A 17,954-nucleotide genomic window follows, 5' to 3' on the forward strand; every position below is an offset into this window, starting at 1 on the left:
TACCAACCTGCCTTCCATTGAGGACCTGTATACTGCACAAGTCAAAAAGAAGGCTGGGAAAATATTTACAGACCCCTCACATCCTGGACATAAACTGTTTCAACTCCTATCCTCAAAACGACGCTATAGAGCACTGCACACCAGAACAACTAGATACAAGAACAACTTTTTCCCAAACGTCATCACTCTGCTAAACAAATAATTCCCTCAACGCTGTCAAACTATTTACTAAATCTGCACTACTATTAATCTTCTCATCATTCCCATTACCCATCTCTTTCCACTTATGACTGTATGACTTTAACTTTGTTGCTTGTATCCTTATGATTTATATTGATTATATTGTTTCCTGATTGCTTATTTGTAGCCTATGTCATTAAGTGTTGTATCATTAAGTGTTAAATTTGTTCCCTATGACTATCACTAAGAGTTGTACTTGATGAAGGTATCTTTTCTATTATGTACATTGAGAGCAGATGCACCAAGACAATTTTTTTTTTGTCACAGTATACCCAAACATCATCATACAAACAAGATATCATGAAAGAAATATATGTATATATAAGTAAAAACATGCAACAACTATGTTAATTTGATATAATGAAGGGAACAATAGGACAGGAGCGGTAGGCACTTTTGTGCTCTTATGCACGCCCCTTATAGTCCTCTTAGGAATGGAGTGAGGTCAATAGTAGACAGTTTTTGGTTGAAGATTTTGAGATTTTGAATAGAGACTATGGAGTCAGGTAATGAGTTCCAAGCGTTAACAACTCTGTTGCAGAAGTCATATTTTCTACAATCAAGTTTGAAACGGTTGACATTAAGTTTAAATCTATTGTTTGCTCTTGTATTATTGCAATTGAAGCTGAAGTAGTCTTTAACAGGAAGGATATTGCAGTAGATGATTTTGTGTGTTAAACACAGGTCAAGTCGAAGTCGGCGGAGTTCTAAGTTTTCTAGTCCCAGGATTTCTAGCCTGTTGGAATAAGGTATTTTGTTATTTTCAGAAGAGCGAAGAACTCTTCTAGTAAAATATTTCTGGACGTGTTCGATTGTATTAATTGTATTAATTTCTTGTGTTTCCAATCACACTTGGCCAATAAAGAATTCTATTCTATTCTGTCTCCCCTAGTCCACCAAGACATAATAAAAGAGTAGTAATACTTCACATGATCTTGATACAAACAAGTGGAGAGAGAGAGAGAGAGAGAACATGTACACATTTTGTTTCTCCACCACTCCCTACCCCCTCAGTTCTTGAAGCAACTGGAAAGCCAGTGGATGTGAAGATGTGGAGCCAGAAAGAATATTTCCTGGGTCGCCATGATCCAGACACCAAAACTACTGGATCCTTATTCCATCCAGTCAATCCCCACTCACACAGTTGTTGTTGCTCCTTGGAATTGGTGACCTGGACATGGAGCCCTTTGCTTGGCAGGTGGGTTTTGACAAAGAGCTCTTGGAAAGAGGGGCACCAAAGAAACAGAAAACAATGTGATTAAGCACCCTCCCCTATTTTGGTGGTCAACAAGGATAAATTGTTTCATTTCCATATGAAATGATTTATACGTAGCTATCCAGTTTTTGCAAATAAAAACTCTGGGCAGCTTACACAGGGCTTCAGAATGTAAAAATAGCAGACCCGATAGCGACAATCACAAAGGCCACCCCATTGTCATGGTTGGAGTCTGACCTTCCAGTCTGAAGATCTCCTCATCCTGCTTCCTTCCCACAAACAGGGCAAAACTAAGTCTGCAGTGTGTCTCCAACTCAACTTGGAGAGTCTGGCCAGGAGGATATTGAGCTCAAGGGCGCCCAAAGCTCCAGAGAGATCAGATGGCCAGTTTTTGTCCATTCCCCTGTCACTAAAGGTCATCCACAAAGTGAAGTTCTCCTCTGACAACATGAAGCTTGCATTGGTTCATAGATCTATATACTCCAAGATTTCCCACCAAGAGTTGCCTTTGGATCCTCAGGCAGATTAACAGCTGGATTCCCTTTTGACTTTAATCCTTAATAAGCACCGACCCTACTTTTACTTGTCCCAAAGTTGCTTTCTCAAGAGGCAACTGGACTTTTTTGTTTTTTTCTTTGAAGAAGTTTCGCTCCTCATCCAAGAAGCTTCTTCAAGCTCCGACTGGATGGTGCGTAAGGGAAGGATTTATATTCCTTGCAGACAGCTGGTCATTTGCATCCTTTTAGAGGGTCCTTGAGGCCACTTGGAGGTTTATCTGTGTCCTCTGGGTCACCTGAGTGGTGCAAATGGTTCCTTTAGTCTGCAATTTTTTCTCTGGAAATCCATTCCTACTCCCACACCAAAAACACAGACTTCAGAGGATAATTAGAACTGCAGAAAAAATAATTGCTACCAACCTGCCTTCCATTGAGGACCTGTATACTGCACGAATCAAGAAGAGGGCCGTGAAAATATTTACAGATCCCTCGCATCCAGGACATAAACTGTTTCAACTCCTACCCTCAAAACGACACTATAGAGCACTGCACCCCAGAACAACTAGACACAAGGGCAGTTTTTCCCTGTATGCCATCACCCTGCTAAACAAATAATTCCCTCAACACTGTCAGACTATTCACTAAATCTGAACTACTATTAATCTTCTCATCTTTCCCACCACCCATCTTCTTCCACTTATGACTGTATGACTGTAACTTCTTATGATTTATATTGATATATTGACCATCAATTGTGTTGTAAATGTTGTACCTTGATGAAGGTATCTTTTCTTTTATGTACACTGAGAGCATATGCACCAAGACAAATTCCTTGTGTGTCCAATCACACTTGGCCAATAAAAATTCTATTCTATTCTATTCTATTCTATTCTATTTGAAGGGTGTTCATCCCAAATTGTGTTGCTAAAAGTCTGTAGAGATTCAAAACTGTCATTAAATGAACCGTTGTAAGTCGAAAACTACCTGTAACTTGCTCATTTTTTAAAGCTCACAAATCTTTACATACTTCGAAATTCCTCCTCCTTTGAAGCTAAAGGCCTAGACAACAATCTGACCCATCAGCAGTCCAGTCTGTGCAGACCCCGTCCCTACGAAAGCTCTTCAGCCCAGACCCTAATGAACACCACCAGTTCTCTTGAGGTTCAAAGAGAAATTTTGCAGCCTCAGAGTTCAGCTCAGCCCCATATCATTCCTCTGATCCTCACCCGTTCCTGCCATCAACTCCATTTCCATTTCTAGGGAGATGGAACTGCAAGGAGGAATCCTGCTCCTTCTCCTCCTTGGGGGGCGAGATGGGGGGCCGGGGGGGTTGAGCCAGTGTCTCCTGGCCAAGACTCCTATTATCTCCCTTGGCCTAGCTGCAGGCTCCCTACAAGGACAGGACTACTCAATTGGAATTTAAATACTGGGCGATTGTTGTCTTGGAGAATGGAGAAGGCCGCGTTAAATAGAGTAAATGACAGCTGAGAAGTAAGCAGTTTAGAAAGAAGAATGAATGGACAGAGGAAGACATTCCAAGCCCTCGTCCAGATGATTCTCAAAGATTTCCCAATTACGGAAAGATCATAGAGATTGATTCTGTCCAGGACTTTATTGGCTGTATCAAGTTGACCTTTGACTAATTAATTGAGCTGATTAAGAGAAGTTTGGACCATTATGTGCAGGCACATTACTGGCCCCCCTCCTGGTTTAGAGAGTAATTATCCAAAGACATTGACTTGTGAGGGAGAAGCAGAAGAGACAGAATAAGTGAGGGATCCTGGCTGCTCTCTGAGCTTGCTTGTTTTCTTGCAGAGGTTTCATTACTTCAACTAGGTAACATCCTCAGTGCTAGAAGGGAGAGGGGTTTGCAGAGAGGAGGAGGAGGAGGAGGAGGAGGAGGAGGACTGTGGGATGCTGGGTGCTCTCTGGGCTTGGGTTTGCTTTCTTGCAGATGTTTCATTACCTAAACTAGGTAACATCCTCAGTGCGGGATGTGGTGGGAAATTAGTTTGATTCCCGCATGACTGAACTTCTTTGGGGTTACATTTAACCCCCTCGGGATCAAGTTACGAGTTCCCGAAATGGGTATTGCAAGGTAAACTACGAGATCCCAAAATCCTTTTTTTTTTTTTTTTTTGCATCACCCTGTCATCGCCCCATGTTCTTTGTGATGTCATCTCGATTACAAGTCCTGATAATGTACCCCACTGTCTCTACATGCTGGAACATTTTTCTAGGAGCCACCACCTCGTCTGTTACCGATGGAGGCTGGCCGTTCCCCCCCCCCCCCGCCCCCAGGCTTGACTGAAAACAAACCGCTGAGAACAATCCCTTCTTCCTGTAAATCTCAAGTTGCGTTTCTTGGCTTGTCCCACAACCCTTTAACCCCCATTGAGTTCAGTTGATTGTTTGTTAATAAAGCAAAGAATGGCAGCCTTCAGCATCTGCTCTGTGGGCTCTTTCCGTGGTGGAAGAACGCTTGCAGGCAGCTCCAGTTTAAAAGGCCTCTAAAAGCCGCCAGAGGAAGGCAGGAAGGGTGTGAATCCCCTTCTCAGAATCAAACGTGCCTGTTTTGGTTTCCTATCCTTCCCCTCCTGCACTGAGAATCTCTGCGCTTTGGGGAAAACCTGGTGTGATCATGCAAGGTTTAATCTGTTTACTAGAGTGTTAATAATGTCGTTTAAAAATATTATCACTGCTTTTATTCTCTTCTTCTTTTAATCCCAGATGGATTTGGTTCATCTTTTTCCTCCCTTTTTGAATCTCTGGAAAGAGGGCAGAGAAGAGCAACAAAGGTGACTAGGGGGCTGTAGGCTAAAATGTCTGATGAACGGTTGCAGGAATTGGGGGTGACTAGTTTAATGAAGAGAAGGGGTGACACATTTCTCTTGTTTGGGGCAGCACAAAGAACTCGACTAACATCTTAACACTCAACAACCGAAAAGGGTTAGATGCAGAGAAGGATTTTTGGCATTGTGCAGATCGGGTTGTGGTCCGTTCCTGCTAAAACTCCTGTACGTTTCAAAGCAAGCACCGCTGAGACATTTGTAGCTGACTCCGATTCACAAAGTCCTTTAAAGGATTGTTTTGACTCCCCTCCTTAATCTGACCGCTCTCCATTCTTGCCTTCTGATCCCTACGTTTAAGCTTAGAGATCTTCTGTAGATAAACCTAGAACACTCGTGTAATCCCTAGATTTTAGACTAGACAAATAAAGTCACTGGAAGTGATTTAAGGCTGCACATTCTTCTTCTTTTTGTAAGTCAGGGGTCTTTTTTCTTCTTCTTTTCTGTTTCCATCGACCCACATATGCTGCGGGAGACAGACGCCACTGTATTTTCATTTCTTACTCGAATGTCAGTCCATTTTAGACATAGCAAAAGCATTAATAACTTACCACACACACATGCACAGACCCATACTGGCAGACACACTTTCTGTAACTATGTGGAAATAGTCAAAATGGATTTCAAAGCCAGCCTTTTGCGACATCTGGCATGTGACATTAATATAATGTTGTTTTTGAGGCCATTCACTTTGCTGTTTGCTCTGCCTTTAATTCAAGAAGGAGGCTTTGCTAAACATCTGATTCCATGAAGTAGTGAATGTAATTCCTGCCACATCTGTCTTGGTTCTGCAACAGAAAACTGCATGTAGAAATTGCTGCCCTGAATGTGTCCCTTTGCTTGTAACCAGGAACACCAGTAGAGGATGGAGGCCAGCAGAGTTAGGTATTCAGCTGTGAGGCATCTCATAGTTCAGACTATGCTTTGGAGGGTATTTATTTATTTATTGTTTATTATTATTTTTATTGTTTATATTTATATACCGCCCTATCTCCCAAAGGACTCAGGGCGGTTTACAGGCATTTAAAAAACAAAAAATACAATAAATACAATTCTAAAAACAATTAAAAAACTTATTCAAAAGCCTTAATTAAAAATATAAAAATTAAAATTAAAACCCAAGATAAAAACCACAAACTAAAATCTAACTCAGTCCTGCGCAGTTAAATAGATATGTTTTAAGCTCGCGGCGGAAGGTCCGAAGGTCCGAAAGCTGACGAAGTCCTGGGGGCAGTTCATTCCAGAGGGTGGGAGCCCCCACAGAGAAGGCCCTTCCCCTGGGCGTCGCCAGACGACATTGCCTCGCTGACGGCACCCTGAGGAGTCCCTCTCTGTGAGAGCGCACGGGTCGGTGAGAGGTATTCGGTAGCAGCAGGCGGTCCCGTAGATAACCCGGCCCTATGCCATGGAGCGCTTTAAAGGTGGTCACCAAAACCTTGAAGCGCACCCGGAAGGCCACAGGCAGCCAGTGCAGTCTGCGCAGGATGGGTGTTATACGGGAGCCACGAGGGGCTCCATCTATCACCCGCGCAGCCGCATTCTGGACTAACTGCAGCCTCCGGATGCCCTTCAAGGGGAGCCCCATGTAGAGAGCATTGCAGTAATCCAGGCGAGACGTCACGAGTGCGTGGGTGACCGTGCATAGGGCATCCCGGTCCAGAAAGGGGCGCAACTGGCGTACCAGGCGAACCTGGTAGAACGCTCTCCTGGAGACGGCCGTCAAATGATCTTCTAGAGACAGCCGTTCATCCAGGAGGACGCCTAAGTTGCGAACCCTCTCCATCGGGGCCACTGACTCGCCACCGATGGTCAGCCGCGGATTTAGCTGACTGTACCGGGATGCCGGCATCCACAGCCACTCTGTCTTGGCGGGATTGAGCTTGAGCCTGTTTCTCCCCATCCAGACCCGTACGGCCTCCAGACACCGGGACAGCACTTCGATAACCGTTGGGGTGGTCCGGTGTGAAAAGTACAGCTGGGTGTCATCCGCATACAGCTGGTACTTCACACCGAAACCACTGATGATCTCACCCAGCGGCTTCATGTAGATGTTAAACAGTAGGGGCGAGAGGATCGACCCCTGCGGCACCCCACAAGTGAGGCGCCTCGGGGCCAACCTCTGCCCCCCTGTCAACACCGACTGCGACCGGTCGGAGAGATAGGAGGAGAACCACCGATAAACGGTGCCTCCCACTCCCAATCCCTCCAACCGGCGCAGCAGGATACCATGGTCGATGGTATCGAAAGCCGCTGAGAGGTCTAATAGGACCAGGGCAGAGGAACAACCCCTATCCCTGGCCCTCCAGAGATCTGGAGTAGGCTGAGAGGGTAGGCTGACCCTCTCGTCTTTGTAGGAGCCCCTCAAATATCAGAGGGCTGCTAGTCCTTCTGTTCATTAAACTAGAGGTGCCCAATTCCTGCAACTATTCTTTTGTGCGTTTTAGCCTCCAGCCCCCCCCCCCATCATCTTTGTTGCTCTTCCCTGCACTCTTTCCAGAGTGAAGATAATAGGTTTTCCATGAAGATAAATGACGGGCTCTTTTAGCTGCTGATAATCAACCAACCACAACTTCATACTCCTAGTTGAGAAAGAATGTGCTCTCCTTTGAGGGCCGCTATCTCCACAAAGCAATCGCTGGAGGTCAACACAGGTTCCCATCATGTTGCCCTGTTACCAGCACTCCTGGGGTGGGGGGAGGGAATACTAAGGCAGCAAATTTGTAGAATAAACTGGAATTCCAGCCAGAGTCAGAGTTTAGAGAGCTGACAAGCAGCCTCTAAAAGGCAGATAATGCTAAAGTTAAGAGAGACACATTCTTGCAGGGTGTGTTTTTAGGGCAGGGAAAGTGAACTCAGGGAAGGGAAAACAATGGTTATTCCTTCTTTCTAACAATTGCTGGCTTTCTGTATCCTGTTAGAGCAGCAGTTCTCAACTTGTGGGTCGGGACCCCGTTGTGGGTCAAATGACGATTTTCCAGGGGTCACCTAAGACCATCGGAAATATGGGAAGTATACTTGCGAGTCGAAGAATCACGCTCCAATGGTTGACTCCACAAGCCAGCTGCAACCACTCCCAATCCCTCCAACCGCGCAGCAGGATACCATGGTCGATGGTATCGAAAGCCGCTGAGAGGTCTAATAGGACCAGGGCAGAGGAACAACCCCTATCCCTGGCCCTCCAGAGATCTGGAGTAGGCTGAGAGGGTAGGCTGACCCTCTCGTCTTTGTAGGAGCCCCTCAAATATCAGAGGGCTGCTAGTCCTTCTGTTCATTAAACTAGAGGTGCCCAATTCCTGCAACTATTCTTTTATGCGTTTTAGCCTCCAGCCCCCCCCCCCCATCATCTTTGTTGCTCTTCTCTGCACTCTTTCCAGAGTGAAGATAATAGGTTTTCCATGAAGATAAATGACGGGCTCTTTTAGCTGCTGATAATCAACCAACCACAACTTCATACTCCTAGTTGAGAAAGAATGTGCTCTCCTTTGAGGGCCGCTATCTCCACAAAGCAATCGCTGGAGGTCAACACAGGTTCCCATCATGTTGCCCGTTACCAGCACTCCTGGGGGGGTGGGGAGGGAATACTAAGGCAGCAAATTTGTAGAATAAACTGGAATTCCAGCCAGAGTCAGAGTTTAGAGAGCTGACAAGCAGCCTTTAAAAGGCAGATAATGCTAAAGCTAAGAGAGACACATTCTTGCAGGGTGTGTTTTTAGGGCAGGGAAAGTGAACTCAGGGAAGGGAAAACAATGGTTATTCCTTCTTTCTAACAATTGCTGGCTTTCTGTATCCTGTTAGAGCAGCAGTTCTCAACTTGTGGGTCGGGACCCCGTTGCGGGTCAAATGACGATTTTCCAGGGATCGCCTAAGACCATCGGAAATATGGGAAGTATACTTGCGAGTCGAAGAATCGTGCTCCAATGGTTGACTCCACAAGCCAGCTGCAACCACTCCCAATCGCTAGCCTCATCTGCTTCAGGCGCGATAAATTCAAAATGAAAATTTACCATACCTGATATGTATTTGTATAAACCTTTTTTGACTAATAAAAACTTTTTGAATAAAAAAAAAAAAAAAAAAAAGAACTAAGGAGAAATTTCCTGACAAATAGAACAATTAACCAGTGGGACAACTTGCCTCCAGAAGCTATGAATGCTCCAACACTGGAAGTTTTTAAGAAGAGATTGGACAACCATTTGTCTGAAGTGGTGTAGGGTTTCCTGCCTAAGCAGGGGGCTGGACTAGAAGACCTCCAGGGTCCCTTCCAACTCTGTTATTCTGTTCCATTCTAAATGACGAGCATCCTAAGAGCTCTGGCCATTCAGAATGGCAGAATGCTTCATGTGCTCCTTCCCACAGAAGGAATAAAGAGGCAGGAACTTTGGTGGAATCTCCATTCAATTAAAGATGTTTATATGAGCCTTTCAGTATCATCAGTATCATCTTGTGCAAATCCAGCTGGAACTGAATCCAGAAATATAGTCCGTAACCTACAGGCTAGCAGAGCCATTGAAATCAGAGTTCTTCCATTTATTCATGAAACCCATTGATTAATGGAATCTGGGTGTGCTTTCCCAGGTGACTCCCTGCTTAATCGGTTTATACCTAAAATTTCAGATCATTTAACTGATTCCTTTTGCATTTGCTGGTGAAAAGGATTAATGAATGCCGCAAGAATAGAAATTTGTACTTCAAAATAAAATTAAGGCCAGTGGTTTTGCAAAGCAACTAAAATCCTTATATAACCAAAAAAAAATTTTTTTTAAAAAAATCAAAATACTAACAGATGAAAGACTGACTGCGTTAATTGATTAGGCCAGGGGTCCCCAACAACCTGGCCTGTGACCTGATATTGGGCTGCGGCCTTTCTGGAACCAGCTGGCAAGCAAGCACATGCAGGCGCATAGCTCCATTTGCGTGCATACATGTCTGCCACTCACACAGAACCATCCCCTCCCCCCCTTCCACCAGTCCGCCAAGCCGGAAAGGTTGGTGACGGCTGGATTAGGCCACATCTAGGCTGGGACCCCAACATGGAAGACTTAAAGTCTAACTCTTGCTGCCATCTGATGGTCATCTGGAGCTTTGCAAACCCATATTTGGTTACTCTAGTTCAGTGTTTCTCGAACTTGGCAACTTTTAAGACGTGCGGACCTCAGTTCCCAGAATTTCCCAGCCAGCATGCCAAGTTTGAGAAACAGTGCTTAAGCAACTGAAAAAAGAACCCCTCCGAAAGTGAAGGCTTAAAGAGGGGGTAAAAGCCACAGAGAAGATGACTGTTTATATTTCTTTCCAATATTTCATAAATAAAAAATGTCTCTTCTAAGACCAACCAGTAGAACAAACAGGTATCTAAGTGGGAGCTAAAAATAAAATACGTTTAGCAGCCTGGAGTTAAAAAGAGGCTCAGCAGCAAAACATGGAAGATTTTCCATTAGCCAGGAAGGCTTCAGCAGAAGGACCCACCATCCTCCACAGCCATAGAACATGAAAGGTTTTTTTTCCCTTAATTTATGATCAGGCATCTTGTAGGATATAGAATAGAATAGAATAGAATAGAATAGAATAGAATAGAATAGAATAGAATAGAATAGAATAGAATTTTATTGGCCAAGTGTGATTGGACACACAAGGAATTTGTCTTGGTGCATATGCTCTCAGTGTACATAAAAGAAACGATACGTTCATCAAGGTACAACATTTACAACACAATTGATGATCAATATATCAATATAAATCATAAGGATTGCCAGCAACAAGTTATAGTCATACAGTCTATAGCCTAAGATCACAACCCTTGGCCTTATTTCTGGCCATCAAAAAAGTTTGGAAAAAGCATAATGAGAAGGTGGTTTTTCTCTCCATAGGAGCCCATGTGGTCCATACCTCTTAGGAGAAGTTGGTGGCCCTTTCAGCCAAGGAGACTCTGCCATAAAACTGTAGCCATGAAGACTCCGAGAATAGCGCAGGGACTCTTCTGCCCTTCTCTTTTGGCCATTCCGATGGATTTGAAATCCTAAAATGGCCCTCCCCTCCTTTACAGGTTGGGAACTGGGTATGTCTAGTTTAATAAAAAGAAGGACTAGGGGAGACATGATAGCAGTCTTCCACTATCTCAGGGGCTGCCCCAAAGAAGAGGGAGTCAAGCTATTCTCCAAAGCACCTGAGGGCAGGACAAGAAGCAACGGATGGAAACTAATCAAGGAGAGAAGCAACTTAGAACTAAGGAGAAATTTCCTGACAGTTAGAACAACTAATAAGTGTAACAACTTGCCTGCAGAAGTTGTGAATGCTCCAACACTGGAAATTTTAAAGAAAATCTTGGATAACCATCTGTCTGAGATGGGGCAGGTTTTCTTGCCTGGGCAGGGGGTTGGACTAGAAGGCCTCCAAGGTCCCTTCCAACTCTGTTGTTGTTATTACTATTATTAAAAAGGAAAGCAAAGTAGAAGGGAAAGTAAGAGGAAGGATACAGAGTTGGAAGGGAGCTTGGAGATCTTCTAGTCCAATCCCTGCTCAAGCAGGAGACTCCAGACCATTCTGGAGAAATAGCTGTCCAGTTTCTTCTTGGAAACCTCCAGTGATGGAGCACCTACAACTTCTGGGGATAACGTTCCATGGATTAATTGTTCTCGCTTACAAGAAATGTCTCCTTAATTCTACGTTGGGTCTTTCTTTAAGGAGCTTCCACCAATTACTTCTTATTCTGCCCTCTTTCCGACTTTAGTAAGATTTTGGTAAAGCACCAGCCTTCCCAGTTGTCTGTTCTCCTTCAAAGGTTGTTTGTTTTATGTCTGGCAGGTTTATATACAGTCATGATTTGCTATATAATATCTGTCCGTCCAAACAAGCAAAACTATAGAAGTTGTAAACTGGTTCTGAGCTCAGCTCCACCAAGCGCTTCAACTTTCTACAGAAACAGTTGCAGCTTTCCCAGAATGTTCCAGGTATCACTAAACAGGCCTTTCTAAAAATGTTCGACATCTTTCTGATAAGGAAAATGTTTGCTGGGGGTTACTTTCGATGAAGTACAAATAATTATTTAATAAAGTGGTAACCTGATTAAATACATTAAGTTAAACAAGGATAAATGTCTTTTTATTGATGAGAAAGAGCAGAAGGAATATTCTCCTTATGCTAGAAATACAAAATTTCTTAGTTTCCTTCTTGCACTGAAAGGCTTGGGATGCAAATGACACGAATAACAGCCTCATATCACACAGGGACACCCTTTGTGTCCTTGGCATAATGATGTCATGTAATGGCCATTGCGGTGTTTACACGAGGCCTACTTTGATTGTAGCTTCTGGCTGCAAACGTGACAAGGATGAGATATGGCTAGTTGCTTTTTTTTTTGTTTCAGAACAACACAGCAAACTGAATTCTAACTCTTGGTCTTCACATTTCTCCCATTGTTCCTTCCTGAGGAACTTTTCTGATGATTGATGAGAAAATCATTTTTAATCAAAAGAGACTCCCAAGGTATTTGCCCAAGGGTACTTCTTGTTCTGTACAAATACCTCATCTTTAAACTGCACACCTTGAGTAGTGAGCTAAGCAGACCTTTAGACCTGTTTAGAAATTCACAGACGTGAATTTCTGGTCTTAAAAGGGGAGCTATCCCACCCATGCCTCAGGAGAAATGTTGCCACGGAAACAGTAGACCAGGGCTGTCCAACCTGGACAACTTTATGCCTTGTGGACTTCAACTCCCAGAAGGCCTCAGCCAGGAGAATTCTGGGAGTTGAAGTCCACAAGTCCTAAAGTTGCCACTCTTGGAGTAGATGGCCTGGGGTTTTCTCATTTTTTGTTTTAATTTCTCCACATGTGTGTTCTCCCATTGCACCTCAATGGATGGGATGGCATTTAGCGTGGGCTCGAGAGCACCAGGGGCGGATTTGCTTCAGTACTCAGGAGCTGAGCCCAAAGATGGTTATGAACTTGTAAGCTGAGGTAATTACTCTTCTCCTCAAGCCTTTGAAGTTCAGCCATTCTGCCAATTTTAATCACATCCTGCTTTCCCTGAGGTGAAATAGTTTTGGTGAAGAACAGTTGAGTTCCGTAGCCCTCTGAGGGAAATGCGTGCTGGAATCCAAAGAGATAAAGTGAGCCATATTCATGGCTCATCCACTGACTATATATAGCTATCTAAACAAAATATTGCCACTTAACCCCAGTGAAGGAGAAGAAAGCTTGGCATGGGGAACAGAAGACAAATGAGTCACCTGTCCCCAAGGAGGAGCAGTTTTGCAGTCATTAAAGATGGAAAGGTCATTTCTGACTACTATGGTCCAGGATCACGTAAGGCCAGGAACTTTCCCTGGGTGAATTAGTGCATCATTGGGCTTGACAGATCCGTAGGTGATGTCTATCTGCTAGAGTTCACTTGCAACATCCGGACAACTCTTAGATGGCAAAAAGAGATGCAGAAAACTCCAGTTCCATGCCAACTGAGAGGCTGTTGGTAGACTACTCTGTGCAGGAGCTCTAAATTGGTGTGTACATTTTGGATTGTGTAGTTGCCTGCCCTATTTTGCTGCATTTTAATGAGCATCTCATTAGAACATAATAATAGAGTTGGATAATAGAGTTGGAAGAGTCTTTGGGGTCTTCTAGTCCAACCCACCCCCCCGGAGCAGGAGACCCTATCCCACTGCAAGCAACTGTCCAATCTCTTCTTGAAAGCATCCAGTGATGGAGCACCAGCACCCATAACTTCTGAAGGCAAGTTGTTCCACTGATTAATTGTTCTCACCATTAGGAAATTTCTCCTTAGTTTTAGGTTGCTTCTCTCCTTGGTTACTTTCCATCCATTGCTTCTCATCTTGCCTTCTGGTGGTCTGGAAAATAGTTGGACCCCCCTCGTCCTTGCAGGAGCCCCTTAAATATTGGAACACTGCTATCATGTCTCTACTACACACTCATCTCATTGAGTATGTAGTCATTGCTAACATCTCCAAGCATCTCCTGGCTGATAAGCAGAATAAGGCCATATCCCCTGCTGAGCTCCTGTGGCACCATCTCCTGAGCATATGAACAGTGCCAACGTTCCCATCCATCATCTCCAAATGCAGAAGTTTAGTGCAAATTAGGTGATGTCACGAGGAGATCTGGGTTTCAAATCATCCAACTGACAGCCCAGGCAACTGCCATCTTTAGCTGCTTAATAGGACAGCTGAGGGCTCCGATCAGAAAGCCTTCGTCATTTATCTCCATTGGCCAAGGGCCGCGATTCCCAGTGGAGCCCCAGGTTCTTGGCTGAGGCGCCCATTCATGACAAAGCAGTCCTTAGTCTGCAGCCTCCTGTCTCGGTGACCATGTCACCACTGGAGCAGCGAGGTCTCCTGGTTCTCACATCCTACACTATGCACCGCAGCCTCCCCAATTAAATCAAACCATTGATTAAACAAACCAATGAGCATAATTGGCTTAATTAGATTCTCCCCCTATTGGCACCAGACCATTGTAGAAAGGGCCTTGCAGAATGAACCAAACATTTTCCCCGCTCTCTCTCTGGGATAATTAAGAATTGGCCGGTGCGATTTTAAAACCCACGACTCTGAATAGCGTCTAAGGGGAGGGGGCGAGGGGGGAGAGCAGGGGAAAGATGAATGGAGGGAGGAAGAGAGAGAGAGAATAGACCGTATCTCCAGCCAGTCAAGGGGCCGGGGCTTCCTTGGAGGCGTGGGCCACTCCTGTTGAAATGCCTGTCTCAAGTGCAGTTACTCAGCTTCCCTTGAAACGGAGCAGTTCCCTGGTCCCACCAATTTACACATGACCTTTTATTCAGGTGTAAATCCCATCCTGTTGAAGCAAACTCCAGGGCCTCAAAGCACAGCCAAGTTAAAAGGTTTTAAAAACTTCTACGGGGCTTCCTTGGGGGCTAAAAGCAATCAATCATGGCTGTAGGTGGTTTAGAAATAGAATTAATCAATCATACATACATACATACATACATACATACATACACATACATACATCAGCCACCCATACATGCATGGCCATGGCCATCTATCTGATGAAGACAAGGGGCATCTTGTGTGTCATGAACCTCTTCTCCAGAGCACCTGAGGCCAGGAGAAGAAGCAACAGATGGAAACTTATCAAAGAGAGAAGCAACCTGGAATTGAGAAGGAATTTCCTGACCATGAGAACCATTAATCAGTGGAACAGCTTCCCACCAGAAGTTGTGAATGCTCCATCACTGGAGGTAGAGGTTTTTAAGAAGAGATTGGACAGCCATTTGTCTGAAATGGTCTAGGGTCTCCGGCCTGAGCAGGGAGTTGGACTAGAAGACCTCCAAGGTCCCTTCCAACTCTGTTATTCTGTTCCATTCTAAATGACGAGCATCCTAAGAGCTCTGGCCATTCAGAATGGCAGAATGCTTCATGTGCTCCTTCCCACAGAAGGAATAAAGAGGCAGGAACTTTGGTGGAATCTCCATTCAATTAAAGATGTTTATATGAGCCTTTCAGTATCATCAGTATCATCTTGTGCAAATCCAGCTGGAACTGAATCCAGAAATATAGTCCGTAACCTACAGGCTAGCAGAGCCGGTTGTTGCTTGCACAGACAACGATCCCATGAGTGTGTAAAATAGTGCAGACAGCAAGGAGAATCTTTCCAATTTCTTTATTCTTATTACTAGGGATGAAATGATTGAGGGAGGGAGTGGAAGTTGTAGGAGCCTTGCGGGGAGTGACCGTGTCATACTAGAATTCATCATAACGCAGGTGCAGCTATCAGAACAAAACAAGACTGGTGTTTTAGACTTTAAGGAGTAATATTAAAGTAAAGTAATATTACTGACAGGCAGATCCAACCTGGAATTGAGAAGGAATTTCCTGACCATGAGAACCATTAATCAGTGGAACAGCTTCCCACCAGAAGTTGTGAATGCTCCATCACTGGAGGTAGAGGTTTTAAGAAGAGATTGGACAGCCATTTGTCTGAAATGGTCTAGGGTCTCCGCCTGAGCAGGAGTTGGACTAGAAGACCTCCAGGGTCCCTTCCAACTCTGTTATTCTGTTCCATTCTAAATGACGAGCATCCTAAGAGCTCTGGCCATTCAGAATGGCAGAATGCTTCATGTGCTCCTTCCCACAGAAGGAATAAAGAGGCAGGAACTTTGGTGGAATCTCCATTCAATTAAAGATGTTTATATGAGCCTTTCAGTATCATCAGTATCATCTTGTGCAAATCCAGCTGGAACTGAATCCAGAAATATAGTCCGTAACCTACAGGCTAGCAGAGCCGGTTGTTGCTTGCACAGACAACGATCCCATGAGTGTGTAAAATAGTGCAGACAGCAAGGAGAATCTTTCCAATTTCTTTATTCTTATTACTAGGGATGAAATGATTGAGGGAGGGAGTGGAAGTTGTAGGAGCCTTGCGGGGAGTGACCGTGTCATACTAGAATTCATCATAACGCAGGTGCAGCTATCAGAACAAAACAAGACTGGTGTTTTAGACTTTAAGGGAGTAATATTAAAGTAAAGTAATATTACTGACAGGCAGATCCAACCTAAAATTAAGGAGGAATTTCTTGACAATAAGAACAATTGATCAGTGGAACAGCTTGCCTCCAGAAGTTGTGGGTGCTCCATCACTGGAGGCTTTTAAGAAAAGATTGGACAACCATTTGCCCAAAGTCACCAGCTGGATGACTTTTGGCCAGTCAAAGCTGTAGGAAGAAGCGAATGGGAATCACTTCTCAACATGTTGCCAAGAAAACTGCAGGGACTTGTCCAGGCAGGTCAAGAGACAATAGTCAAGGCTGACTCAGAAGTAGTTGGAGCAATGGGGCACTGAGCCTGGGGCTAAGCAAGGGAGGCCCCACTCACCTCAGGTTGCCTCTTCTGGTTGCCTTCAAAATTCTGAGAGCCTCCTTTGATCTTATGAGTAATTGGTCTAGCAAGGAGGTTGCTGTGAGGCGTGAAGCTATGGAATCTTGGTATCTGTTCCACCCGTTGTCTGTGGACCTTTTGCTGAAGATCTGTGGATCCCATTCAAAGGTCTCCCAACTGGATCCCTTTCAGGTGCTGCTGCAGTTCGGCACCCAACTTTCCTTTTGTCCATCTCACAATGTGTGAAGAGGATGAGAGACTCCAGCTTGGCTTAAAAATGGGGAGTCTTTGATCTTGTCGAGCGGAGGATTAATCGCTTCTGCCCAAATCACCACAACTTAACTGCAAATGAATTTGTTGGTTTGTCTCCTCTGGGGCGGTTGAGTGGACAATAGCACCTTCTCACGCAGGAAAAGGGGCCCCGTAGATTACTTGCCCTAATGAGCAATTAGGGAAGTGTGTGGAGTGTTTCCTTTTATCCAATCCTGGCCCGTTCAAGAGGCAAAGCTTTTCTTCCTGGTTTCCTGTTTGTCAAATGAAGGCCCATTCTGGGCTATTCTTTCGGGAAGGTTGAAAGGACGGGAGAGGTTGGGTGAGGTGAAATGAATTAGTCAGCACTAAAGGAAGTCAGGAGGCACAAGGCGGGAGAAGAGCTACGGCTGTTGTCTAAAATATCTCCACATACCTGAATCCAACAGTCCAAGAGACTATTTTACACATGGACATCACCAGACGGTCAACACAGAAATCAGATTGACTTAATGCTCTGCAGCCAAAGATGGAGAAGCTCTATACAGTCAGTAAAAACTAGACCAGGAGCTGACTATGGCTCAGATCATGAGCTTCTCCTTGCAAAATTTAGGCTTAAATTGAAGAAAGTAGGGAAAAGCCCCAGGCTACTCAGGTATGAACTAAATCATATCCCTGATGAATATAAAGTAGAGGTGACAAATAGATTTAAGGAATTAGATCCGATAGACAAAGTGCCTGAAGAAGGTTCGCAACATTGTACAAGAGTTAGCAACTAAAACCATCCCAAAGAAAAAGAAATGCAAGAAAGCAAAATGGCTGTCTGAGGAAGCTTTGTAAATAGCTGAGGAAAGAAGGGAAGCGAAAGGCAAGGGAGAAAGAGAAAGATACACCCAATTGAATGCAGAATTCCAAATAATAGCTAGAAGAGATAAGAATGCATTCTTAAATAAACAGTGCAAAGAAATAGAAGAAAACAATAAAATAGAGAGTCCCAGAGATCTCTTCAAGAAAATGGGAGATATGAAGGGAACGTTTCATGCAAAGATGGGCATGATAA

This window comes from Ahaetulla prasina, chromosome 5 (genome assembly GCF_028640845.1).
Source record: "Ahaetulla prasina isolate Xishuangbanna chromosome 5, ASM2864084v1, whole genome shotgun sequence".
In the NCBI taxonomy this organism is placed as follows: domain Eukaryota; kingdom Metazoa; phylum Chordata; class Lepidosauria; order Squamata; family Colubridae; genus Ahaetulla; species Ahaetulla prasina.